This window comes from Jaculus jaculus, chromosome 16 (genome assembly GCF_020740685.1).
Source record: "Jaculus jaculus isolate mJacJac1 chromosome 16, mJacJac1.mat.Y.cur, whole genome shotgun sequence".
NCBI lineage: Eukaryota > Metazoa > Chordata > Mammalia > Rodentia > Dipodidae > Jaculus > Jaculus jaculus.
Genome location: NC_059117.1, coordinates 37439329 through 37466252, shown reverse-complemented (window position 1 = coordinate 37466252; position 26924 = coordinate 37439329). Strand labels below are relative to the sequence as shown.

General features: G+C 38.7%; 1 protein-coding gene across 6 annotated transcripts in view; it reads right to left on the bottom strand.

Annotated features, from left to right (window-relative positions):
* Pals2 (protein associated with LIN7 2, MAGUK p55 family member) overlaps positions 1-26924 on the bottom strand; it is a 116573-nt gene that overhangs the window by 63299 nt on the left and 26350 nt on the right. For 2 of the 6 annotated variants that reach the window (XM_045135688.1, XM_045135689.1), the window contains exon 2: positions 21741-21846. The exons of the other annotated variants lie outside the window; for them this stretch is intronic. The gene's annotated coding sequence lies outside the window, so the exon portion shown is untranslated. The remainder of the gene's footprint in view (positions 1-21740; positions 21847-26924) is intronic. 6 annotated transcript variants of the gene reach the window in all.

Sequence of the window (26924 nt, the reverse complement as noted above, 5' to 3'; positions counted from 1 at the left end):
GCATGCAACATATGAGAGTCAACCAATATACTATAACACAGTAATAGAAAAGGGATTCCATAGACATATAAAACAAACTATACTCCTTAAACTTTTCTCCCCTCAAAAAGCATTAAGCCAAAGCCAAAAGAGCCAATGGGTACAATAGTGGCATGTCTATTATGGGAGAAACCAACCACTCTCTTAATTGGACTGGAGGCTCATTCTATAAGAGGGAATACATATCTGATAGTGAAAACCTATGATGGGGGTAATCATAAGCCCTAGGAGTGTAATGTCTGCCTAAATGTATATACTATGCTCATCAAACTACCCAGTAAGCACTTTTCTTAATGTTCATACCCATATAGTAAGGCTACTCTCACTTTTGGTTAGAGAAACTTCCCTTTTCAGATGGCAGTGCCCTTGGGATGACTCAGAAGGCACCATGGTGCTGAGAAGAAGTGACAAAGGAGTGCTCAGTACTGAAGTATCTCTATCACCTTCTAACGTTCAAGGTCCATTACAGAAGAGGTGGCAGAAAGAATGTAAGAGCCAGAAGAAGGGTAAATGCACTCTTCCAGACACAAAATGGCCTATCCATGCCCTTTAACTGCCTGGCACTACCCACACAAGACCTTCATAATAGGAGGAAAAGACAATAACATCAAAAATAAAAGAGAGCTGGGCATAGTGGCACATGCCTTTAATCTCAGCACTTGGGTGGCAGCAGAAGGAGGATCGCCAAGAGTTCAAAGCCATCCTGAGAATACAGAGTGAATTCTAGGTCAGCCTGTGCTAGAGTGAGTCCCTACCTTGAAAAAAAAAAACCCAACCAAACAAAAATGTCTGAAGCTAACATACTTGATAGCAAAAGACTTGATAATTTCCCTAAAACTAAAGAATAAAAGATGTTGGCTCTCCTCATTTTTATTGTAATAGAGGTTCTAGTCAGAACAATTAGGTGAGAAAAATAAATACAAGACATCCAGATTGAAAAGGATTAGCAGTATATCTATTTAACAATAAGACCTTACATTTGGAAATCATAATACATGAAATTTATTCTAATTAGTGAATAAATCCCCAAGGTTTCAGGATTCAATTAACATATAAAAAAACCAAATTAATTTATATAATAGCAACAAGTAATCCAACAATGAAATATAAACACCAATTCCTGTTAAGTAGATCCTGAAAGAAACATAATCAACCAGCCAGGTAAGATGTGCCCATGATGCAACAATGACACATAAGTTATGGGAGTAACCAACTGCTTTCTTTTTTATGTTTTCAATTTTGAAAAAAATATTTTTATTTATTTATTTGCAAGGGGAGAGAGGCGGGGAGACAGAAAAGAGAAGAGAAGAGAGAAGAGAGGAGAGGAGAGGGGAGGGGAGGGGAGGGGAGAGATACAGAAAGAATGGGCACGCCAAGGTATCCAGCTGCTGTAATTGAACTCCAGATGTATGCATCTCTTTATGCATCTGGCTTTACGTGGGTATTGGAGAATCAAACCCAGGTCATTAGGCTTTATAAGTTCAGCACCTTAACTGCTGAGCCATCTCTTTAGCTCCCACCAACTGCTTTCTGATTGAATTTGGGCCTATTTAGTGGGAAGGAATTTATGCCTGAGTCAAATGCCTATGGCTTGGAAAAGCATAGGCCCTTGAAAGGAAAATACCACTGTTGTTGGATAAATTTGTATGTTGAGCCCATAATATTGTCTTCAAAATCTATATGTTTGTGTCCATTGATTAATACTATTCTCACTTTTTGTTAAATTCTTTTTACAGATGTTAGAGAAAACTGGAGAGCCCATGACTTATCAAGGTGATGAGAAGAAGAGAAAGGCCAGTGCTCAGCACTGGATAAGTCACCTCTACTGCACCCACCAGAGCTAAGGGAACATTGCAGGGGAGGTGATGTAATGAATATTAGTGTTACTCTTACTGTTAGCCAGGGAAGCTTCCCTCTCCCTCTCCCCCTCTCCCTCTCCCTCCCTCTCCCTCTCTCTCTCTCTCTCTCTTTCTCTCTCTCTCTTTTCAAGGTAGGGTCTCACTCTAGCCCAAGCTGACCTGGAATTCACTATGGAGTCTCAGGGTGGTCTCAAACTCACAGCAATCCTCCTACCTCTGCCTCCCGAGTGCTGGGATTAAAGGTGTGAGCCACCACACCCGGCTGGGGAAGCTTCTCTTTAAAGATGACAGTAGATAATTATACTTAAAATTCATCAAAGCTGAAAATAAGAGGCTGCTGAAACTCAATGCTAAACAAGACATCTCTATCATGCATCCAGGGCTCAGGAAACACTGTGGAAGGGGAAACAGAAAGAATGAAAGAGTACTTTGAGGCATTCTTTTTTCTAAAAAAAAATACATTATAAACTGGTTTATGAAGTTATCAATTATTGTGGAGGGTAGAAAGTGATGGGGATTATGAAATATAAACTTGGCTATTTTTAGAATCCTCATAAGATATTACTGATTTTTGATCATATGGAGTATAATTATTACAAAAATAAAATTTCCAATATTCCATATCATGGAAAGGGAATATTAAATATTATAAAACTGTCAATCATTCTTACTTGTTTCTCCCCCTCCCCCACTAAGGTCTTATATGAACCCTGGCTGGCTTGGAACTCACTATGAAATTCAAGATGGCTCTAATTTGCAGCAATCCTCCTGCCTCCACCTCCTAAGTACTAGAATAACAGGCCTGTGCCAACAAACCTGGCTTTATATTTGGTAGATTACTAACAAAAATATAATGCAGAGTCCCTTTAGCTATATGATCCTACATTTTTTAAAAAAAGAAACAAATGTTAGTAGGGAACAACGGATGCATTCAGTCCCAGTTCTAAGAAGGAGTCTGTTTAGTTTAGGAGCTTTTGGTATAGACCCACTGGCCTTGTTGATTTGGGCCTATAGTGGCCCACCATGGCAGAAGCCTATGGTAGGGCAAGCTGTTTTCCTCATGGTCAGGACAAGAAAGAGGGAAAGAGATGAGGATCCCATAACCCCTTTGAAAGCATGCCATCAAAGAAAACTTCCATGGGCTGGTAGCCAATCTTGTAACACACATGAATCTTTTTGGGAGGGGGATTCCAGACCCAGACTAAAGCAACAACTCATAAGGAATTAATTATATCTTTCCTTATCCCAAGACAAAGCCCCCTCTATTTGTTGCCATGCACAAATAATCACCTTCACACATCTAATTCACACTCATTTTTCAAGAACAACCCCTCAACATCACTGGCTATCTTGGTTAGGATACATTGGTGTATTCAATACAAAATTTATTTCTAAGTCTGGTAAGAGCAGAAATTATATCTGTCTTGCTCTTAACTCCATTCCAAAAAAATAGGGTATAGTTTGGTACAACCTAAGTTTTTGGTAATATAGTTTCTGTCACCAACATGTAACATTTTCAGGTTATCAACTTCTCATGAACGGTTTAACAAGCCAAAATAGTATGTTTAACTGCTTAGACTACTAAAATGACAGTTTTATGGTTCTAATTCCTACTGATAAATAAATTTCTGGGTTATGTATAAACATAGCTCATTATGTAAAGTAACTTTAATAAAACGAATAGTATTTACTCATCTATATTCTTTTCCAAAAGTTGCATTTAAGAACTTTTTCACATAAGCATTTCTACTACGTTTTGAACTATAATTATTTTTAACATTAAATTAGGACTAGAGCCTATTTTTATTATTTATTTTTTAAAACTCTTTTACTAATAATCATGTATTTTAATTTTATATTATTTATTTGCAAAAGAGGGGGGGGAGGGAGGGAGGGAAGCCCAGGAAAACTTTAGCCAGGACCTCATGTCACACTGCAAATGAACTCCAGAAACATGCAGCACTTTGTGTGTCTGTCTTTATATTGCTACTGGGGAATTGAACCCAAGCCAAGAGGCTTTATAAGCGAGGATCTTTAACTGTTGAGCCATCTCCCTAGTGCCTATGTTTGCATTTATTTTTTTAAATTTTATTTATTAACTTTCTGAGAGAGGGAAAGAGACACAGGGGGTGAGGGAGAGAATGGGCACACCAGGGCTTCCAGTCATTGTAAACGAACTCCAGACACATGTGCCACCTTGTGCATCTGGCTTATGCGGGTCCTGGGGAATCGAACCAAGGTCTTTTGGCTTTGCAGGCAAACAAATGCCTTAAGCACTAAGCCATCTCTCTAGCCCCCGTATGTTTGTATTTTAAACATAAAACAAGAATATACCTTATCCTTGCTGCCTACTTTATAAAAATCCACAAAATGACATATAAAATATCACTCTGTGTTTGGAAAAAATTAAGGATAAATTTGGGGTATCAAAGACTCAAACATTTAAAAAAAATATTTACTTACTTGAATGAGAGAGCAAAATAGGCACAGAGAAAAGGGGAGTGGGGAGAGAGAGGTAGAAAATGGGCACCCCAGAGCCTCTAGCCACTGCAAACCAACTCCAGATGCATGTGCTACCTTGTGCACCTGGCTTTACGTGGGTACTGAGGAATCGAACCTGGGTCTGTAGGCTTTGCAGGCAAGTGCCTTACTCACTGAGCCATTTTTCCATCCCAAAAGACTTTTAAACATTTTTTATTGATATTTTTCATACATGAACTGACAGTAATTTAATAATAATCCCCTCTCATTGCCTTCTTTTGCACCCTCCTTTCCCCACCCGCTTCTTTCCAACTAGTCCCATTTCCATTTCAGTGTCTTCTTACTTTTTTGCCCTTCCTCCATCATTTCTATCAAAATGTTGATGGGCTCATTACTGTTGTTATCTTGTGGAGGTATGGTCAGCCACCTAATGAGGTCATATATGTAACAGTCACTACATTTCTGGAGGATAGTGTCCCAAAGCACTCCTCTCCACCCTCTTCCTCCTAACTTCTTCCCATCCCTCTTCCAGTGTTCCCTGAGCCTTGGTGGGCATCACAGAGATAATTTTTGAAGAACGTGCCTAAAAATCATTTAGATTATTTTTATGTGCTTGTAATATACAGCAGCAAAATACTTCTTGAAAATGCTTCTCAAGAAATGATATAGCAAAAAGGAACTTCTGATGTGTGGATGTTTTTACAAGATTAAATTTTAACACTATTAATTTGATCTTGATAGCTGAGTTCATAACATATTAGCCAATAAAAAGAAATCAACAGTCTATAAAATGAAAATATGCTGTCAATACCCTACCTCTCAAACTAATATATTGGAAAATGTTAAATCAAAGAAGAAAGGCAGATTATACACAAAGAATTCAACTGCTATTTACTCAGAGCTTTACAGATGCTTAGCACACAGATGCTAAAGAAACCAAGAGACTATTTTTGCTCTAAAAACTCATTTTAGGAGACCAGTGTGTGTGAGATTAAGAATGCTATGAAGTAATCAGAGTAAGTAGTAGAGTAGGTGATTAAGAACCTTTACTGTACCACTTAACTTGTCCTGAAAACCTGTGTACATAACAGTCAGGTTTCTTTCTTTTCTTTTTTTTTATTTGTTAAGTAAAGAATGACACAAGGTTGTTATTGCTAGTAAATGGACAACTTTAGCACAATATAATATATTATTAAAACTGAGCAAATACAGGAAAGGGTTTGTGATAGTTAATCTTTGATGATCACCATGGTACAATTTAGACTCACCACAGAAACAAATCTCTGGGATAGCTGTGAGGGGCTTCTAGAGTAGCTTAACTGTAGTGAGAGGAGGACTTACTCAACTGCAGGCAGCACCATCTCATGGGCTGAGTTCCCACACTACATAAAGAAGAGAAAGCTAGCTGAGCAGTACTAACCCTCACTCTCTGCTTCTTGGTTGTAGACACAGTATAACCAGTTTCTTGAAGTTCTTGTGACCAGGATTTCCCTGCCATGATAATATAATCCTGAACCAGCAGCTAAACAAACCCTTCCTTCTCTAAATTACTTTTGTCAGGTACTTGGTCATAGCAATGAGAAAGGTAGTTATACACAGTGGGCCTAACAAGATGGTAAGAAGGTGGGAAACCAAGGGAGACACTAGTATAAGGCATCCCAGCAGGAATAACTAAATTAAGTTCCTCCTATTAAAATAATGATGACTAATATTTAAAATCTTAAAACAAAATGTGGAGCTGAATTTCCCAAATTATTCTTAGAGAAAATTCAAACCAGGAGCCAGCAACTGCTACAAGAGAGCAGGCTCAGTGGGGAGGCAGTCATGGAGAGCCTTCCCACCAGAGCATACTTGTTGGCCTGACTTATTACCACTGTAACGTGATAGTATGTAATGGGCTAGAGAGAGAGCTTAGCGGTTAAGGTGCTTGCCTACAAAGCCTAAGGACCTAGGTTTGATTCCTCAGTACCCAGGTAAGCCAGCTACACAAGGTGGCACATGTGTCTGGAGTTCGTTTGTAGTGGCTAGAAACACTGGTATGCCCATTTTCTACCTGTGCCTCTCTGTCTCACACACATAAATAGATAGGTATATGTAAATATATATGAGGTGGAGGTAAATCTGGTTCTCTGTAAGATGTTAGAGGAGGGATGGATTCCTATCTAGGAGCCAATGCATCAGAACAGTATTTCTCAAACAGGAAGTTACTGGTACTTGGGAATAAAAGATTTCCTTTTTTCATAGGACTGCTCATCCTGAAGTACATGTAGTGTTCCACATTTGTTTCAATCACTCAAAATCTCCTTCACACTACCTCCTGCCACTGGTACAGGTGGTACCACCTTCTCCCAAGGTAAAGCTATATACTAACATGCTCTGTCTCCAGAGTGCTCTCTCTTCTTAATTAGCTACTACAATGGCTCTGTGATGGTTTGAATGCAAATGCATGTCCCCCACAGCCTCAGGTTTTTGTTTTTTTTTTAAGATTAAACTTTCTACTTAGTCTTCAGCAGGCGGAGCCCTGTTGAAGGAAGCATGTATGTCACTGGCATGGATCTTGAGTCTAGCCTACAAGGTACCTAGAGAATCAATTTGAGCTCTGGCTATTCATGCTTACTGGTATTGGTTTTTTCTCTCCCTGCTGTGGGTGTATGATGGAAGTGAGCCAATTTCCTCAGCCACGAAGAAGCTTCCCCTGGAATCTGTATGCCTAAAATAAACCCTTTTCTCCCAAAAGCTGCTCTGGTCAGATGTTTGTCCCAGCAATGAAAAGGTTATTTCAAGATGCTCCCACTTGTTCTTTACCTACTAACATAAGGAGAAGCCTGACTGTTCATCACCTCCCACCTCCCATTATAAGAAGGCTGTGGTGGAGACATCAGTACAAATGCAGATGGAATCCTCGTCAGATATCTACAGTGGATGAAGCAGTCCAGTCCTTCATTGATAACTATAAACCAGCAATTCCAGATCACCAGACATTTGAAGAAAGCATCAGTGATGAGGACAGAATAAACTACAGAGCTGAGAGGAAACAGATGGTGCTGAGAACAGAATTTTAAAGTTCATCATTGTCAGCATTCTCAGAGACAGGTAAATGGCCACTGGATTCATGAAAGAACAAACCACAAGAAGGAGAAAAGATTAAGAAAACATTTGGTAATTAAAACCATTATCATCAAAAACATATCTACACAGCCCTCTACTGAAAGATATCCAGGTTGCTTCCATTCCGTGCACTTATAATTAGTCTCCTAAAAAACAAAATATACAGGATGTATGTAAATTGTGATGATTTGAATGTAACACCCCTGTGTCCCCCACAATAGGTTCATGTGTTTGAACACTTGGTTCCCAACTGGTAATGCCTATTTGGAAGATCACAGGACCTCCCAGGTGCTGAGATTACATGCCACCACATTTGATACAATCTTACTTTTAGGGATAACTTTTTTAGATGTGCAATGCATCCAGAAAAAAAAAAAAAATCATCTCAAAAAGATTTCATAAAAGGAATGTTTAAACTACTACATTCTGGACAAGTAGGGTGACACCCATTCCTAATTCCAACATTTGGGAAGTTAAAGTTTTGTTATCACAATTTCAAGGCCAGCCCAGGCTAGATGGTGAGTTCCAGGCCGACCGTGGCTATTCAGCAAGACACTGTCTCAAAACAACCAATGCCCTCAAGCAAACACTATTACATTCCAAACTATTAAAAATATTGAAATATAAAATTAGGAGCTCAAAATCTAACAGTGAAACTTAAAATTCAGTTAGCATATCTTCCAGCCTTCTGCTGTCATCTATAAAATACTTTGCTCTTGAGCTGAATGTGGTGACATACACCTATAATCCCAGCACTGAGGAAACTGAAGCAGGAGGATCACTGTGACGACAACGTCAACCCAGGCTACAGAGTGAGTTCTATGTCAGCCTAGGCTAGAGCAAGACCTTGCCTCAAAAAACATTTTTTATGAAAGAAAATTCGTATTTTCCCTAGAGAGAGAGGGAGATGAGACAGACGAATTCTTCCACAGTATAAATTTTAGGATATGTAACATTTTCCTTGTTCTGTAAGACCATTAAGTAATTGTTGTCTTTTAATTTCTCTCACACATTTCCTAGTTTTGTGTGTCAAGGTCATGCCCTTTCTTCATTGATTTCTTCCCTAAATTTTCAAGTGCTTTATGCTATAGTAAAAAATATTTCTTAAAATTTTATTTTTGATTGACCTTTGATGCAGGATTCTTAGTTAACTTGTGTATTAACATTAACAGTTTGCCTAAAGATTCCTTTGGAATTTTTACATACACAAGCACCACATGTTTTTTCTTCTCTAGTGAGGCCAATTAGGTATTTCTTTGTTAAAAATTTTTGAATTACACATTATAGGACTGGAGTGTAAGATAACACAGAAAAGGGGGTGGGGAGAGAATTTCTCATTTCAAATATATTTTCCTATTTAAAATTTCCATCTAGTTCTTGTCTTTGTCTCTCTACTGATGTTATTTGTTGACTACTATTAGCATGTTTTCTTTTAATTCTTTGAGTATGTTAAAACAGCCAATCAGATGACTTCTGAAAAACCTAACATCAGGTCCAGCTAAGTTCCCTTTGGCTATTTTCCTGAGTACTAAACTGCTAACATATTGCAATAATTGAGATTCATTTCATTTCTTAGAGTTACTGGTACTGGGCTGTTTTTTTTGTTGTTGTTGTTTGTTTGGTTTTTCCAGTAATTGGTCAGTCTTGACTTAGCCTGCAGAATCCATCTCTACAATGGGAGTCAGTAAGCCTCTGTCCAGTGTAGCTGGGCTCCATTGGGGCCAAGCAAGTATATATTCAGCTCAATGACCAGCCAAATACTCAAGCAACAGTAAAAGCCAAGTCTCTACTTATGTCTACTTATGTGTCCTGCCTGCTATTTACTTTATGGTCATGGATTCTAAAGTTTATTATTATTATTATTATTATTATTATTATTATTATTATTATTATTTTATTTGAGAGTGACAGAAAGAAAGAGGCAGACAGAGAGAGAGAATAGGTGTGCCAGGGCCTCCAGCCACTGCACACTAACTCCAGACACGTGCACCCCCTTGTGCATCTGGCTAATGTGCGTCCTGGGGAATCAAGCCTCGAAGCGGGGTCCTTAGGCTTCACAGGCAAGCGCTTAACTGCTAAGCCATCTCTCTAGCCTGGATTCTGAACTTTTTATAGCTATATTCAATGGAAGTGACCAGATGTGATGTGTGTCTTCCATCTTACTTGAATTATTTTTACCACAATTTGGTAAAATTTTGGGATAGTTTGGTGCAAATTTTTTTCAAATACTTTTTCTGTCCCTTTGCTAATATACCTTAAGCCTTCAAGACATCCACCTCTGGCCTGCCATGTGAGTGCGAATTTGGAAATCCAATCGAGGTCACATCCAGTTCTCAAGTCCCTTACTTTCACTTGTTGCCAGGTTCTCTTGGTGGCTCTTATGTGGTGATCTTATCTCAGCCCTTATATGCTCTTTCCTTTCTGTTCAATTTCTGCTGGTCCACTGCTCACACAAAACTAGATCAATAACTTCAAGCTAGCAAAGCAGGAGGCTTTCTCCATTACTTACCATTAAATCCACTACTTTTCACCAGCAAAATAATAGGTTTTCATGTTTCCTATGACACCCCAATTCTTGAGTGGCTGACTTTCATATTATTATGGGCTCAAGAGGCTCATGTGCTTGCCACACAATTGTGAGGGCCTGACTTGTTCTGATTCCTCAGCACCTATGTAAATAGCTGAGCTTGGCCATGCATGCCTGTATAGCCATTATGTATTCAATGCTGCGACAAACACGCGGCCAGAAGCAGCTTGTGGGAGGAACAAGTTTATTTTAGGCTTACTCTTTCAAGGGGACATTTCCTTATGGCAGAGAAAAGCTTGGCAGCCAGCTTACAACTTCATAGCAGAGAGAGCAGCAAAAGCAAGCTGGCTCTGAACACCCACTAGACTATACTAATCAACCCCAAACCACTAGGAAAAGATCTCCTCCAGCAAGATTCTACCTCCCAAAGGTTCTACCAGCTGGGAATTAAGTAGGAAGTTTTATCACAACACTGTGGCTATGGGGGTCATTTTACATTCAAACCATCACAGTCTGTAACCCTAGTTCTGTGAGAAGCAAAGACTAGAGAATCACTGGGCAACCAATCTGACTAAAAATGGCAGCTCCAGGTTCAGTGAAAGATTCCATTTCCAGGAAACAAGTGTGAGCAGTATCAGAGGACTCCCAACATTTTCCCGTGGCATCTACATGTATGCACACAAAGCATCTGTACACACACATGCATACACACAGCACACCTACATGCATATGTATGTAAGAGAGAGAGAGAAAGAGAAAGATAAATGCATAAATCCAATACTATCCATTCATCTCTTTGCCAAGATGAGGATTCCACTCTTATGGCAAAATAACCTCCCCAAAGTCCCACCGACAAATCCCACCTCACTGGGGTTAGGATTTGGGAGGATTCAGTTCATAGCACTGACAAGCTTCAGTTTCACCAGCTTAGCTGGGTAGCCTGAGCAGGTATAAGAGAATAGCCAGAGACAAAAAGGCTACAGATATACTGCACAAACCCCAGCAGGTTGTTTTGTTTTGTTTGGAGGCAGAATCTCACTCTAGCCCAAGCTGGCCTTGAACTCAGTGTTGAGAGCTGAATAGCCATAATAAGAATGAGCCATAATGCCTAACTTGCAGCAGTAGTTTCATAAGAATAGATGCAGCTCAATTAAAAATTTTTTTTAATGTATAGTAAGGCCAGGCCTGTAGCCTTAGCTATTCAGGATGTTGAGATATGAAGTTAATAAACTTAAGACCAGTCTATGCTACAGAGAAAATTCAAGGCCAGAGTGCATAATTTAGTGAGATCCAATTTAAAAATGACAGTTAAGAGCTAAAGAGATGGCTTAGCAGCTAAGGCACTTGCCTGCAAAGCCAAAGGGCCCAGGTTTGATTCCCCATGACCCACATGAGCCAGATGCTCAAGGTGGTACATGCATCTGGTGTCTGTTTGCAGCAGCTGGAAGCTCTGGCATGCCCATTCTTGCTCTCTAACAATAAAAAAAAAAATTTTTTTTTTTTAAATGTCAGTTAACAGAGGGCTGCTAAAACAGATCAGCGGTAGAGCACTCGCCTAGCATGCATGAGGCCCTAGGTTCCATTCCAGTAACACTTCAGATATTCTCTTTATTCTTTTCTTTCTCTCTCTCTTTTTTTTGGGGGGTTTTTTTTGGTTTTTTGAGTTAAGGTCTTGCTGGAATTCACTATGTATTCTCATGGTGGCCTCAAACTCACTATGACCCTCCTACCTCTGCCTCCGAGTGCTGGAATTAAAGGCATGAGCAACCACACCTGGCTCACACTTCAGATTTTCTACAGGTACAAATAAACCATACACAGGATTATGTCTAGAAGACAGGAAATCAGTGTAATAGATGCCATGATTATTCCTAGAGAAGGGGTTGAGACTGAAAGTAAAGATTCTTAAAAAGCTCTTAGCTTCAATACCTGAATATTTTTACAATTAATTTTTTTATATCTATAACAAAATAATAATTTAACAGTGTGCTTGCCCAACCTATGAACTATATATTTGAATGGTCAATATCACGAGGGTTCCTATACAGATACAGACTCAAAAGGATGGTAAACACTTTACCTAATAAAATCAAGCATGTTTCACAGATTCAGCTCTCCCCTCAAAAACAAACAAAAAACACCACAAACAACAAAGAAAAAAAGCCAGGCATGGCAGTTCATACTTAAAATCCCAGAATTTGAAAAACTAAGACAGGAACAAGGCTAGCCTGGTCTACATGGTGAGTTCCAAGGCTGCAGAGTCGGTCTGTCTCAAAATTCAAAACACCAACCAAACAAAATCCACTTGGCATCATTTTTTGTGTGTAGGCATGTATGAGGGGTAGTTGTTTTTTTCCTCAGGTGCCAGCCACTTCTTTTTTTTTTTTTTGAGTCAGGGCTCCTCATTGTCCTGGAGTTCACTGAATAGGCTGTATTGGCTGGCAACCAAGGCCAAGGAAACCACCTATTTATCACTGCCTTCTCAGTGTTCAGATTTACAAGTGTGCAACATCACACTCAGCTTTTTTACATGGGTCCTGGGGATTAAACTTGGATCTTCATGCTTGCAAGGCATGCATTTCACCCACTGAGCCAATTCCCCAGCCTTGCAATATTTCTTACAACATAGATGTTTTTCCCCCCTCCCTGAAAATAATCTCCTTAGTCATCCCTCAAATAGTCCGTGCCTTAAGTATTATTCTGTACTTTTAATCATGAGTTTCCTTAGTAAGTCACTTCAGCCTGTCACATTAAGTAATGATTTTAAATAACTCTTTAACAGGTGTACTTCCTAAGATTTCAAGGCATATAGTCAGGAATTTATTAAATGAAGATCAGTAAATATTGCTCTCTTTAAAAGTTTCATCCTACAAATCAGATTTTTTTACCTTAATCATAATGTTTTCAGATACCTAAAAAAAAAAAAAAAAAGACTTCAGAAGGACACTGTGGAGATAAGTAAGAGCAACTTATCTTCTACCTTTAGCTATATGCACAGAAAATAAACAGGACTGTAGTTTCTACAAGTAGCTCCAAAACTACTAAAAACTGAGTTTTATACTTATTTTTAAGAATATACACTTACATATATTTTTTAATTATTTATTTATTTGTAAGCAGAGAGAAAAGAGGCAGAGAGAGAGACAGAATGGGTGTGCCAGGGCATCTAGTCACTGCAAATGAACTCCACATGTAGGTGACACTCTGGGCATCTGGCTTTTTGTGGGAACTGGAGAACTGAATCAGGGTCGTTAGACTTTGCAGGCCTGCCCCTTAACTGTTAAGCCATCTCGTCTTACACACATTTTTAGTTGGCATATGAAGATTTGGGTATCATTCATTTTGAAATTTAAAGTACAATTTTGTTATTCCTGATCCCCATTCCTATCATCCCTCTGTTTTCACCCATTAATTCTCCTCTCCCCTGTATTACAAGTATCATTTGCCCTTCCTTCTCCTCTCTTCCAGTTCATCTCTTTGCAGACACTTAGGTTATAGACCTATCACTATAGGTTTAATTCTTGTTTGTCCCCTATATACACATACTTATATTACATGTTGAGATGGGCATATCAGACAGAATATTCCTTTTTGTTCTGAGTTGGAGTCAATTCACTTAATATGATTCTTTCCATGCCTATCCATTTTTCTACAAATTTCATTTTGTCCATATTGCTGCATAGAATTCCAATGTGTATATGAACCATTTTCTATGCATATACATCTTGACTGGCTCCAGTTTTTAGAGAAATGATAAACATGGATATGCAAATATCTACAGTAAAGCGTAGAGTTCTTAGGGTATATACCCAGGAGTGTTTCAGCTGGGTCACATGGGAGATCAATTTCTAAGTTTTTGAGATATCTCCATAATGATTTCCATGACTATAGTAGCTTGAACTCCCACCAACAGTTCAAGAGGGTTCATTCCTCTTTCCACACATCCTTGCCAGTATATGTGGTCTGTTTCCTTGCTGACAGCTATTCTGACTGGGATGAGAAGATGGTATATCAAAGTTGTTATGATTTGCGTTTTCCTGCTGGTTAAGGATGCTGAACATTTTTTAAGTGTTTGTTGGTCATCTGGGGTCCATCTTTTGTGAACTGTCTACTCATCTCATTAGCCCATCTGGTGATTGGTAAAGTTTAATTTCTGTAGTTCTTTGTAAACTCTAATAATGAACTCCTGTCTGAAGTATATAGCTGACAAAGACTTTCCCTCTTTCTACGGGCTATCTTTTCTCTTTGGTAGTTTAATGGTGTGGAAACTTATAATTTCATGTGATCCTATTTGTTGATTATTGTGCTATTATGATCTTTTTCAGAAAGCTTTTGCTTAGACCTATATCATTAAGTGTGTTCCCTACACTTTCTTCTAACACTTTCTATATTTCCAGTTTCACACTGAGGTCTTTGATCCACTTTGATTTGATGTATGTACAGGGAGAGAGGTGTGGGCTTTATTTCACTCTTCTATAGGGAGATATCCAGTTTTGCCAACACCATCTGTTGAATACTGCATAAGCTATATTTTTTCCACTGAATATTTTTGGCTCATTTGTCAAAGATTAGGTGGGCAAAACTGTGGATTAATTTCTGGGTAGCTATATCTGTTCCATTGGTCTACATGTCTGTTCTTGCATGAGTGCCAGACTCTCTTTGTAATTTGAGACTGGGTAGTGTGATACCTCCAGCTGTGTTCTTTCTCTCTTGAGGATTGTTTTGGCTATCCATGGTGTTTTGTGGTTTCATATGAATTCCTGCACATTTTTTTCTAGCTTGGTGAGGAATGTCAATGGAATTTGATGGGAAATCTGTTGAATCTGTAGATTACCTTTAGTAAGATAGCTATTTTCATTCATATATATATATATATATATATATATAAAATTTTTCTTTATTTATTTGACAGAGAAAGAGTGAGAGAACAGGTGCACCAGGGCCTCCAGCCACTGCAAACAAACTCCAGACACATGTGCCCCTTGTACATCTGGCTAATGTGGGTCTTGGGGAATCAAACCTGGGTCCTTTCGCCTTGCAGGCAAACACCTTAACCGCTAAGCTGTCCCTCCAACCTAGGACAGCCATTTTTACAATGTTAATTCTACCAATCCAGGAGTTTGTAAGGTCTTTCCATTATGTAGCATCTTCATTGATCTCATTTTTAGTGTCTTGAAGTTTTCAGTGAGAAATTGTTCTCATTCTTGGATAGTTTGTTTTGAAGGTAGTGTCTCATTCAGTCTAGGCTGACCTGGAACTCACTCCATAGTTTCCGGCTGGCCTTGAACTCACAATGGCCCTCCCAAACGCTGGGGTTAAAGACATGCACCACCAAGCCAGGCTTTGGTTAGTTTTATTTGTAGGTAGTTATTTGGGGGGGTAACTATTGTAAATGGGATGTTATCATTGATTTCTTTCTCTGAGTTCATTACTGATGAATATAAAAGTTACTGGGTTTTGTGTGTTGATTTTTTCATGTTGTAACTTTGCTGAATTATTAATTCTAGAGGGTTTTTGGAAAATCTATTGGGTCTTTTTAAAATGTAGAATAGGTATATAGAGACAGCTTCACTTCCTCTCTTCCTAGGTTTATTTATGTTTTCTTCTTGTCCTATTGATCTTGCTAGATCTTGGAACACAATATTGAACAGAAGTGGTAAAAGTAGACATCCTTATCTTATTCCTGTTTTTAAGAGGATGTGGTCACAGTTTTTATCCATTTGATATAATGTTGGCTGTGGGTATGTCATATATGCCTTTGTTATTTTGACGTATGTTCCATCTATTCCAATTTTTTTCTAGGATTTTTATCATGAAGGCATGTTGGACTTTGTTGAATTCCTTTTCTGCATCAATTGAGATGATCATGTGATTTTTATCTTTAAATTTATTTATGTGGTGTATTACATTACTGGTTCATGTATACTAAACCAGCCTTGCATGCCTAGAATCCCACTTGGTCACAATGGATAATCTTGGTGTGTTCTGAAATTTGGTTTGCAAGATCTTGTTGAGAATTTTTGCATCAATGTTAATTAGGAAAATTGGTCTGTATTTTTCTTTCTTTCTTTCGTTTTCTTTGCTTTGTTTTTCAAGGTAGGGTTTCACTCTAGCCCAGACTGACCTGGAATTCATTAGGGAGTCTCAGGGTGGCCTTGATCTCACAGTAATCCTCCTATCTCTGCCTCCCAAGTGCTGGGATTAAAGGCCATGTGGCACCACACCTGGCTTTGTATTCTTCTTTTTGAATTGTGTCTTTACCTGGTCTATTGATCAGGGTCTTATAGAATGAATTTGCAAGTGTTCCTTTCATTTCTGCATTGTAAAACATTTTGAGAATAGTTGGTATTAGATTTCCTTAAAAGTTTGATAGAATTCAGCAGTGAATCCAACTGGATAAGGACTTTTCTTTGTGGGGAGGGCTTTAAATAAATACTTACATATATATGTATGTATAAATTTATTTGTGGAGACAGACAGTGAAGAGAAGAGGTAAAGGAAGGGGAGGAGAATGAGAGACTATGATAAGCACATCAGGGGCTCCTGCCACTGCAAACAAACTCTGGACAAAGGTATCACTTTGTGCATATGGTTTTACATAAGTAATGGGGAATGCAACTGGGGCCATCAGGCTTTGCAAGCAAGCTATTTTTACCACTGAGCCATTCCCTCAGCACCCCCTCCTTTTTTTTTAAATAGTGAGAAAGGTTTTAATTACAAGCTTTAATTTCATTGCTTGTAATGGGCCAGTTTAAGTTATTGATGTCCTCCACTTTTAACTTTGGGAGGTTATGTATACTTAGAAATTTGCCCAATTCTTTTAAGTTTTCCAGCTTTTTGGAATACAAGTTTTTCAAGTACTCCAGCTTTTTGAAATGTGTTTGAAGCATTCTCCAAGAAAGTTTTGTATTTCACTGGGATCTGTTGTAACAGCTCACATTTTGTCTCTGATTCTTTTAATTTGGGTCTTCTCTCTTCTTCATTTTCTTGGGCTAATGGTTTATTTTCTCAAGGAATTAACTCATATGATTAATTCTGTACATTGGTATTTTAGTGTCTATTTCATCTGCCCTGATCTTTATTATTTCTTGCCTTTCTTACCAACTATTGGGTTTGGCGTTGGCTTGTTGCTGGTTTTCTAGAGCCTTGAGGTAGATTATTAGGTTACTTGAATCTCTCTAGTTTCTTGATATGTGAACTGTAGTTATAAAGTTTATAACTACAAACTTTTTCCTTGGGACTGCCTTGGCTGTATCCCAGAGTCTGGTAGGTTGTATTAGCATTTTCATTTATTTCTAAAAATATTTTAATTTCCTCCTTGATTTATCCAATAGCACATTATTTCCTCAGAAGCATGTTCAATCCCCACAATTTGTAAAGGTTCTGTATTCTTTTCATTGAGTTCTACTTTAATTCCACTATGATCTGATAGGTTATAAGTTATCACCCCAATATTTTCATATTTGTTGAGGTTTGTTTTGTGGCCTATTATATGATCAATTTTGGAGAAAGCTCTATGAGCTGCTGAGAAGAATGTGTATTTCCTATTTGTTAAGTGGAATACGCAGTACATGTCTGCTAGGTCCAGTTGGTCCTTGGTGTGGCTTAGCTCTTAATGTTTCTCTGCTGATTTTTAGTATGGATGTCCTATCTAAGTGAGAGAGTGAGGTACTGAAGTCTCCCACTATTATTGTGCTTGGACCTATGTGTTCATTTATATCCTTTAGTGCTTAATTTATAAAGTTATGAGCTCCAATATTTGATGCAAAAATGTTTACAATTGTAGTATCTTCTTGATAAATTGTTCCCCATATTAAATAAAATGTCCCTTTTCATCTTTCATTAATAGCTTCAGTTTGAAGTCTACTGTGATGTAACGATGGCCACTCCGACTTGTTCACAGCTTTCATCTGCTTTGTAGTTTGATTTTCATCCTTTTACACTCAGTTTGTTGGCTGGAGTATTTTGGTGGCAACAAATAGTTGGGTCTTATTTTTTCATCCATTTAGTCTGCATCTTCATTATTGGTGACTTAAGTCCTTTTACACTTAGGGTTGTTATAGAGAGATGACTGCCATTCCCTATTATTTTGCTGAGTGATGTTGTAATTGGTTGGATGGTTGGCATTACGTTTCGTTTTCCACTGATAGTAAACTGCTTTGTTTTCTTAGACATAGTTGACTCTATCCCTTTGCTTTCTTCACCTGCTTCTTTCATAGAGTGTATCCTATTTCATAATTTCATAGATGGGGCTGTCTTTCTTTTTCCCTCTAAATTATTCCTTTCAGATTTCATAGAGCTGGCTTGGCTGATAAGAACTGCCTTAGTTTGTGTTTGTCTTGGAATATCCTTATTTCTCCATCTATTTTTATTTATTTATTGGCAACAGAGAGGAATACAGAAACAGAGAGCAAGAGAGAGGCAGGAGGAGAGTGGGTGTGCCAGGGCTTCTAGCCACTGCAAACGAACCCCAGATGCATGTGCCACCATGTGCATCTGGTTTACATGGGACCTGGAAAACCTAACTTGGGTTCTTAGGCTTTGTAGGCAAGTATCTTAACTGCTAAGCAATGTCTCCAGCCCTCTCCATCTTGTTTTAAAGATAATTTTGCTGGTTATAACATTCTTGGTTGGCAGTCCTTTATCTTCAGCACATGAAATATGTCATTTTAATATTTTCTGGCTTTTAGGGCTGCTGATAAATGGTCTGAAGTTATTCTTATGTTCCTGCTTTTCTATGTGAGTTATCATTTTTCCTGAGTTCAAATTTTCAGATCCTACAGAAAACAGGTAGGTATGGCCATGTGCACCTGTAACCCCAGTGCTGCAGGCAAGCAGGGATCTAAGAATCTGAGTGCTGCAAGTAACTTTTAGTATTATTTCTTTATTATGAAGTTTGATATTGTTACTAAGATGTGTCCTGCAAGGGACCTTCTCTGGTGAAGTCTATTTGGAATTTTATATGCCTCTTGTGTTTGGATGTCAACTTCTCTAAATTTAAGAAATTTCCCCTTGCAATTTCTTCGACTCCTTGTATTCTGAAGTTTTTAGTGTCTTGAATTCGTTCCAGAAAAGGGGTGAACAATGCACTCAAGGAATGACACCCAACCTTATCCTGTGGCCTCTACATGCATGCATGTACACCCCTCCCAAACAACATGGAAAAACAGCTCAGCAATTAAGTTATGCAAGTCTGAGGGCCCGAGGAAGCCTGAGACTGTCTGAGTTCAAATTTCCAGATCCTACATAAAAACAGCTAGGTATGTTCATGTGCACCTGTAACCCCAGTGCTGTAGGAAAGCAGAGATCTAAGAATCTTTGGAGTGCTGCCAACTCCAGAATTAGTAAGAGATCACTGCAAAAACAAGATCAAGCAGAAGAACCATAGAGCAGTCAACAATTAGCTTCCACCACTGCAGGGAGCAACACCTCCCAAGTGACTGTGGGGCCCTGCAAGGACACATATATGGATACACATATATGCATGCATGCACACACACAAAGTTATTTTTTAAAAGTTAAACAATATAAGCAAGATATAAAAGGCATTAATTTTGTACATGTACAGATAGGAAACACACACATAATTAAATATTCCAATTAAGAAAAGTTTTCTATGGGCTGGAGAGATGGCTTAGCAGTTAAGCGCTTGCCTGTGAAGCCTATGGACCCCGGTTCGAGGCTCAGTTCCCCAGGTCCCACATTAGCCAGATGCACAAGGGGGCGCACGCGTCTGGAGTTCGTTTGCAGAGGCTGGAAGCCCTGGCGCGCCCATTCTCTCTCTCTCCCTCTATCTGTCTTTCTCTCTGTGTCTGTCGCTGTCAAATAAATAAATAAACAATTTAAAAATACCTTTTAAAAAAAAAAAGAAAAGTTTTCTAACAGAAACTCCTGTAACAGGTTCCAAAATAATATTATGTTTGAATTTGACAAAGTGTCAAACTTGAGAGTAAATAGAAATATACAAAAAATAAATATTTTTACTCAAGGGGATAAATAGCAACATTAAGATAAACTAAAGTCATCTAATTTTGCTCTTGGCTAAAATACAATAAAGTATAAACCTCCCAAACTGTAATAAGTATGTGTATGTGTCACCTTATTTCATAAATCGCAAATTTATAAAGGTGGAGAAATGGACAGGATATTTTGGAAGTGATAAAACATACAGACAAAAGGAATAAATGACTTAGCAGGCCCAAAGAGGTCTAATTACCAGCAACAATCTGTTAACAGAAAGCCTCTTTATTCTCAGAGCAACATTCTCCAAAGGTTCAAGAATTCACAGTACAAGGCACAACAGAGGATAAAAAGTTTCAGCAGGATGGAGCTCTTTAGTTTCCACTTCTACTCTTCTTTACTGCTCTTCATTCTCCACCACTCTTTAGTTTCTGGAAAGAGTAGTATAAAAAGGCATGGTAGACCAAAAACACTGAAGGTATATGGAAGAAAGGATTATAAAATAAGAAGACAAACTTCTCTTCCAAAGTCTCCCTCAAACAGAAGCCGTTAACCTGGTTTTTAAACTGCCAGGCAGATGTGAGGTATTCTCTAGAGAACATGACCAATCAACAAGAAATGAATAGGCATGAAGACCAGGAATTCCCCCCACCCCCAAACAACCCAGCCACAAGATGGCCAGTGAAGAACCATGTGCAGCCAGAGCTTCAGGACTGAACTATTCTCCTCTTAACAAAGGAATTATACCAATGGATGTTAGGGTAGCTGAGGAAAACCTGTAACATGAAAGACAGAGATTAAAATAAAAAAGTAATGGTGACGCACATCTTTAATCCCAGCACTTGGGAGGCAGAGGTAGGAGGACTACCCTGAGTTCAAAGCCACCTTGAAACGGAGACTACATAGTGAATTCCAGGTCAGCCTGGGCTAGAGTGAGACCCTACCTCGAAAAACCAAAAATAAAAAATAAAATAATAAATAAAAATAAAAAATACTTGCAATAATGAAACTCAGCACAAAAGAACAACAGTGATTGAGATTCACAGAGGAAAAAGAATACCATGTTCACAAAACATTATAGCTGCCATTTCAGGGTAAACAATAGTTCTTAGAAAATAAAAATTCACAATTTTTTTTAAAAAGATTTAATAGTCAAGTAAAAAAGACAAATTTGGGCTAGTGTCACAAAAATGTTAAAGTATAGAAGTATAAAAACAGAATGCTGAGAGCCTGACTGGAGGGCATCTGTAGAGAAACTTTGGAGAGAACAGACGAGACGAAAGAGAGGGCAACATCATTGAAACCCTTAATGTTTTACAAAACTGAAAACTTGTAAGTTGCTACACTCAAGGGAACACTGAACACCAGCAAGACAGACGAGAACAGACTCAAAGTGAGACACTTCATTGTGAAAGTTCAGAACACAGTGAGAATCAGGGATCACAGTGGTATTGAGCTACTTGGTACTGTCTAAAGATAGATAATGGAACGATGCCTTTAAAAACATTTACAGGATGGAGAGATGGATGGGGAGTGAAGGCACTTGCTTCTGACTCCCTAGTACCCACATAGAGCCAGATGCACAAGGTGGTAATGTGAGTCTGGAGTTCGTTTGCAGTGGCAGGGGGACCCTCCCTCTCTCCTTGCAAAGAAGCATATATTTTTAAAAACATTACAAAAGTTGAAAATTCATAATGCTATCAAGTGCAAAGCAGTTAAAATAATTTTATGGCTTGCTTATATAAAGTTTCATAAATTCAGCCTACCACAAAAGCTTTCTAAGAGTAAAAACCCTCGATGGCGGCAGCAGCAGCAGAGACCTAACAATGGGATTTTCCAACTTCATCAGCTTCCTTTGCAAAGTCAAGAAATCTGAAAGAAAGACAGGTGAGATCAACTAAGGAGCAACTGAAAGGGATACAGGCTGGTCTCTGTGAGCAACTCCAGGCTTTCTGGTACTCTCCCATGCCCCAACCATCAGAACCATGAACCTCCAGCATTCAGCGACCCCCCACCCCAACAGTGCATTCAGCACAGCTGATCAGAACTCCAGGTCCACTCCACCACACAACATGGAGGGATGGAGGTGGGCACTCAGCATTGATGAGATTGGAAACCACCCCAAAAAGTAACAAGGCCGACCAATTAAAAAAAGGGGGGGCTGGAGAGATGGCTTGGTGATTAAGGCTTTTGCCTGCAAAGCCAAAGGACCCAGGTTCGATTCCTCAGGACCCATGTTAGCCAGATACACAAGGGGGCACATGAGTCTGGAGTTGATTTGCAGTGACTGTAGTACCTGGCATGCCCACTCCCTACCCCCCCCCCCACCCCGGCGCTCGCTCGCTCGCACTCTATTTCTCTGTCAAATAAATAAATAAAAATAAAATATTTTCTTTAAAAATACAGGTACATAGCCCTGTATTGGAAGAGCTAATCTCTCTTTCTATGACAGGGCAGGTTATGGGTTACATATTCTTGGCTGGCTTTACCATTTTCAAATAAACTGTATTTGGAGTTGAATATTGTTGCCTTTGAGGCTTTCAGATTTACAGGGCCTTTGTCTTTTGCTTCTGTCCCTATTGGGGTCAGGGTCTGATACAGATACAGGCTGACCTTGAACCCAATTCAGAACAGAAATCTCTACCTCCAAGCTGACAGGATTAAGGGTGTAGAGCAACACACACCCTTAGGGATTTTGACTTTATAAGACTATCTTTGTTTTAATCCCCACAATTGCATACTATGGTGGTTTTTATGGAATGTGTATATTGCTCAGTTGAGGCATAGAATTTGCCAATAAACTGTTCCACCCAGTCCACTAGAACACTTGTTTAGCAAGCAAACTCAACACCTAGGATTACTTCAGCGGTTGGACTGGGGTACAAGAGCTAGACTTGGCACCTTAAACTCATATCCTGAAAGTATATAAAGTTGGATCACCACATCTAAGAACACTGCAGATAAGTAGAAAACCCAAGCACCAAATCAATTCAGGATGCAAAAGTCCCTATAGCACCAAGAATCAAGACAATACAATCCCACCAAAAATTATAAATCCAACAGAAATTATCACCAATGAGACTGTTTTAGATGAAATGCTTGCCAAATATTTTTTAAAAAATGATTTTATCTATGCTCAAAAAAATCAAAGAAGAAATGAAAGGAATCAAAAAAGAAAACAAACTCCTGAAAGAGAATGTAGGAAACCAGCTTGGTGTAATAAGGAGGTCATTACTGACCATGGCTAAGGAAATAGCAATAGTGAAGAAAAACCAGGCTGAAATTCTAGCTCTGAAGAACACAGTCAAATAAAAAACTTTGTGGAAAGTCTCACCAGTAGAATGGATAAAAGAGAACAGATATCTAAACTAGAAGACCAGGTGGCAGACCTAATACAATCCAACAAAGAGAAAGACAAGGTATGAATGGGAATTTCAAGATACCTGGGACACATTTCAAGATACCTGGGACACTATGAAAAGATCAAACATAAGAATTCAGGGTTAGGAGGAGAAGAATTTCAATCTAAGTACTTAATGGGCTTTTTCAACAAAATCATAGAAGAAATATTTCCCCAAATTGGGAATTAAGTGCCAGTGCAGATGCAAGAAGCTTTTAGTACACCAAACAGACAAAACCTGGAAAGAACCTCTCCTTGCCATGTTATAATTAAACTACTAAGCATGCAAACCAAAGAAAATATCTTACCAAAAGCAATCTACACATTTAATGCAATCCCCATTAAAATTCCAATGGCATTCTTCACAAAAATAGAAAAAATAATCCTAAACTTCATTTGGAAGCATAAAAAACCTTGAACAGCCACAACAATTTTGAGCAACAAAAATATGGCTGCTGGTGGTGGTATCACCATGCCTGATTTTAAGCTATATTACAAAGGCATACTAACAAAAACAACATGGTACTAGCAAAAGGACAGACATGTAGATCAATGGAGCAGAATAGAGGATCTGATTTTTGACAAAAATGCCAAAAATGTTCATTGGAGAAGAGAGAGCCTCTTTAGCAACTGATACTGTGAAAACTGGATATCTATATTTAGAAGGATAAAAATAGATCCTTGTCTTTCTCCATGCATAAGAATCAAATCCAAGTGGAACAGGGACCTAATATCAGACCTGAAACTCTGAAATTTTTAGAAGGTAGGGGAAACCTTTCAACATATTGGCATAGGCGATGACTTTCTGAATATAACCCCACTGTTCAGGAAATAAAACCACTAATCAACCACTGGCACCTCATGAAATTACAAAGCTTTTGTATAAGAAAGGACACTGTGAATAGAGCAAAGAGGCAACCTACAGAATGGGAGAAAATCTTTGTCAGCTACACATCTGACACAGGGTTAATATTCAGAATGTACAAATAACTCAAAAATAGGAACAGTAACTCAGACAACCCAATTAAAAAATGGGCTATGGAACTAAATAAGGAGTTCTCACTGGAGAAAATGGAGATGGCATAAAAACATCTAAAAAAATGTTCTACATACTTAGGCATCAGGCAAATGCAAATTAAAACTACGTTAATATTCCATCTCACTCCTGTCAGAATGGCTACCATCAAGAAAACAAATGACAACAATGTTGGCGAGGATGTGGAAAAAGGGGAACCCTTCTACACTGTTGGTGGGAATGTAATCTGGTACAGCCATTGTAGAAATCAGTGTGGAGGTTCTTAAGACAGCTAAAAATAGATTTACCATATAATCCAGCTATAGCAATCCTAGGCATATATCCTAAGGACTCTTTTCACTACCTTAGACATACTTGCACAACCATGTTTATTGCTGCTCTATTCACAATAGCTAGGAAATGGAACCAGCCTAGATGTCCCTCCACAGATGAATGGATAATAAAGATGTGGTACATCCACACAATGGAATTCTGTTCAGCGGTAAAGAAAAATGAAATTATGAAATTTACTGGGAAATGGATGGATCTAGAAAGGATTATACTAAGTGAGGTAACCCAGGCCCAGAAAGCAAAATGTCACATGTTCTCTCTCATATGTGGATCCTAGCTAGAAATGTATAGACTTGTGTGTGAGCTGGAACCAAATTGGTAGCAGAGGTCCATAAGCCAGAAAAAGGTTATAAGGGAGGGAGGAGAGGGAAGGACTTAAAGGGATGGCACTGTATATATGCAAGCAGAAGAACAGATTATAGGGAGGGTAAAGGCCTAAGGAGGGCCAGGGTATAAAAGAAGGGTGGCAGTGTGGAGCGGGGGATGTCAATCAAAATTCAAGATATTCAGAATAAGACATATGAAAGCCTACTTTTTTGAATAATGGCACATCCAGAAGCCATAGATTGTTATTAGAAAATTTTCAGTGCCAGGGGTGGGATACTCTCCAGTGAGTTGTTGGCCAGGGAGGTCCCTGTTGCCTCCAAAACATTATAGGCTATTGACAAGACCCTTGTTTTCTCTTGAGAAACAGATGGTAAAAACCCTATTGCTGAAGACTTCACATGCCAGAGCAGCAAAGTCAATGAGAAATCAAGCTGGTGCTGAGCAGAAAACCTTCTCCCTGTAGTCTAGCCATGTGAAAGCTGAGAAAAGCTGCACTGTATGCAGCCCTATGGGAGACAGAAGTCATCAGCAGTGAAAACAGTAGACACTGGAAGCCTCAAGTTTGGCCAGACAGGCCAAATAACAGAACGAGTGCAATAGTGGCATGTCTGCTCTGGAGGAAACCAACTGCTCTCTAATTGAACCAAAGGCCCTCTCTATGGGAGGGAATACATGCCTCGTACTGAAAACCTAATCAAAAGCCAGGGGAGGTCATGAGCCTTAGGAATATCAAGCCTGCTCTTTGTCTGGCTAAATGTATATATAATTCTGACCAAACTGCCCTGAGAGCACTACAGTTAATGTTCATTTTCATATATTAATGCACTTCTGGTTAGAGAAGCTTCTTTTTTCAGATGGTGATGATCACTAGGATGACCCAAAAGGCAACACAGTGCTGAGAAGAAGGGATGGAGGAGTGTCCACCACTGAAAATCTCACATCCTCCAAGGCTCAGCGTCCATTGCAGAAGAGATGGCAGAAAGACTGTAAGAGCCAAAAGAAGGGTACCACTCCTTACATGCAACTGTCCAGAAAGAAACTGGCCTCAACATCCATGACCTCACAGTGCCTAGCAATACCTACATAAGACCCTCATAATAGGAGAAAATGATGATGACATCAAATTAAAAGAGAGACTAATGAAGAGAGGGAGGGTACATGATGGAGAGCAGAGTTGTGAAGGGAAAAGTGGGGGGGGATATCATGGTTTATTGTCTGTAAGTATAGAAGTTGTCAATAAAAAATAGAAAAAAACCTCTGTCTCTCTCAAATAAATAAAAATGAAATATGAGAAAAAGTAACACAAGGTAGTGGGGGAGAAGGCTCAGTGGTTAACAGTTGTTGCTGACAGCCTGGGCTCAATTCCCCAGTGCCTACATAAAGCCAGACGCACAAAGTGGGACATGCATTTGGAGATCATTTGCAATGGCATGAGGCCCTGCAATGCCCATTTTCTCTCTCTCTCTCTCTGTTAATAAGTAAAAATATTTCTTAAGTGTAACATAAAACTTAATATTTAGAAACTTGAATATCTAAAGAGTATTTTCAATTTTTAAAAAATATGATCATTCTCAACATTTGTAAATATGAATATCTAACTAACAACAAATAAACTTGTCGGTCAACCTCATTTTATTTAACCATCATCACACTGTTTCTCTTTACTGCCTTTTTTTATCTAATGCCAATCGAAATCTTTCTCCTTAACTGGCACACTACCAATTCCATCCTAACAAGGAACTAGAGCTCAAGACTCATTCACCTGTAATCAGATCAATTCAGATTAGGGTGCATATATGCATTGTACTAAAATGATAGGCTCGTTACATGAAGCATTTTATCAGTTGGTAGAATAAG